This window comes from Sciurus vulgaris (genome assembly GCF_902686455.1).
Source record: "Sciurus vulgaris genome assembly, chromosome: 8".
NCBI lineage: Eukaryota > Metazoa > Chordata > Mammalia > Rodentia > Sciuridae > Sciurus > Sciurus vulgaris.
The window spans coordinates 38,619,529-38,621,826 of NC_136468.1; the positions used below are offsets into that span (position 1 = coordinate 38,619,529).

The window sequence follows — 2,298 nt, forward strand, 5'->3', positions numbered from 1 at the left end:
TACAATAGCTACGCAAAGCAGATGCAGAAAAGCAGATTTGCTATTACTAGCAAGCAATGATATAAGAGTAAAAATTCATGAAATGCATTAAAGCAACATTTTTCTTAGAAAAAGTCTGGTCATTTATGGGTCCACCAACATTTTTACATAATATGCACAATTATCAAAATACAGACCAAGCATTTCAGAAAACTCCAAAAAACCTAAAATCTATTTTCAAAGCAATTGCAGTTTTGGAGGTTTTTCTGGTATAATGTGCAAGCAGCTATTTTTTAAAATTGTATTCATATAAAACCCATGCAAAACTCTACAGGTATATGCATTCTGTGGCTGAGACTTCCTTTCAAAAGTTTTGTAACTGAGGTATGCATACTTTAGCATTGTAGTCTTAGGCCACCCTCCTGATGGTACAACTCTCGCAGTTACTTCCAGTCCATCAAAGACTTTGAACAAGCACCTGAAAGACCCATTTTTCCTTTCAGATAATCCTTACAGTAGGATTCTAGATGACTGAAAACCTTCCTTCACAATACCCATCTTTCATTTTATACTCTATCGTAAACTTCCAGTTCATTGATCATGACCCAAAGACAAACATAATGAAAAGTAGCAGTTACTGTGACGTTCTCACGTTTCATGCAATCTGCCATAATTGTTCTAATTTTTTTCTTTTTTTCTTTTTTCCCCTTTTTTTTCTTTTTTTTCTTTCTTTTTTTTCTTTTTTTCTTTCTTTTTTTTTTTTTCTTTTTTCTTTTTTTTTTTTTTTGCAGAGGTAGAAGCTTTCAGAAAGCCTTTTGGGTAAGTGGGAAAACCCTTTTGAAAGCCGTTATGTCCTTTTATTTGGTGTGATAGATGACTGGGTATCTCTACTCTATTTGCTGACTGTCAGCAAAGAATAAACGATGAGCTTAGTTGCAAGAACCGGTTCCATCACATGGAACTGGTACGTATGTTAAGCTCTAGCAGCCACCTTCTGTCAAAACTGTTTGTAAAGCAATAACCATAATCAGGTTATGAGGTCCCTTGGTTGGGGGAAAAAGTATCATCAAGACTTGGCACAGCACATGAAAAGCAACACGTATAATTTCTAGGTTTTAAGCAAACATCTGACTATGCTATCTTCAACTACACCATAATGCATTATCATAGTTTTGGGGTTTGGAGTTTTCAAGAGAACCAGCATTCCAACAATTTGGCCTGCGCAAGTCTTTGAAGGGAGTGTATTGTTAGTGTTAATATCCCGTATAAGCAGAGGCAGAATTATATGTAACTTTGGTTTGACTGAAAATAAATACCATGGACTACAATTGCTATAATCTTTGCTTTCAGTGTAAAAACTCAGCTAGATCACTTTAAAATCAATATGAAATTAATTTTTGGCTTTACTAGACCTTTTATGTTTGGTTCCTACTTTTTGTTTTTTCATTATAACTTAAGACTATAAAAAAATAGTACACAACAAAGATTAAGACCATACAAGACATCTTCTAACAACATGTACTCACCACTGAAAAGAACTGACCAGATGGGGGAAAACAAAAACACAATGTACTATATATATAACAATATGCAATCTGCATTTGCATTGAGTACATAATTGTTTTGGTCAGTGATCCACATGTGTTGCTTTCTAGCATATCATAACTTCCACTGCGGATTTTGTCCTCACCTCTGTCTTTATTGAAAGCAAATCTTCATTGCATTTAGATGGACTTTTGGCCTCAGAAGATTACTCTGTGACTGAATTAACTTTTTTAGTTGTGGTTTTTGTCATATTTGTTTCTTTGTTTAGGGCTAAATGAAAAGATCCCAGAGGTCATCAGAAAACAGCAGGTAGTTCATGGAAAAGGTTCCTTTGTACTAATTGAAGTTACAGAAGGCTGACCAAAGCATGTGGCTGCTTCTGTCCTTGAGCTCTTGGCCATGGTTAGAGTTGGCTTTGGTTTGCAGCTGTAGCCTTTGACTGTGTTTGCAGGTAGACAAAGCTTTATCACAAGGAGGTAAAGAGTACAGTTGTAAGATCTATGCAGATATGCAAATGTTTCTATGGTGCTTGCACAGATAATGTTAGCTTAGGATTGCACTTTACATCTTAACACTAACAGCACAGACTGGAAGCCTAAGGTTTTAGATGGTTGCAACAGTCTAATTACTGTGTTTTGTAGTAACTAACTTATGTCATTTACAGTTGGTGGCACCAACATAAAAAACTAATGTTCTGTTGTTTAAAATTCAGCTAGATACAAGCAGTGACACTAATTTCTGATACTACTCCTGTGCAAATTAAAAACAATAGCA

General features: G+C 35.2%; 1 protein-coding gene across 1 annotated transcript in view; it reads right to left on the minus strand.

Moving 5' to 3' along the window:
• Positions 1–519: 519 nt before the first annotated feature.
• LOC306667351 (forkhead box protein P2-like) overlaps positions 520–2,298 on the minus strand; it is a gene marked incomplete at its 3' end in the record, with an annotated part of 513,568 nt that continues 511,789 nt past the window's right edge. Inside the window, exon 19 of the mRNA XM_079149854.1 lies at positions 520–2,298. This exon is cut by the window's right edge and continues 641 nt beyond it.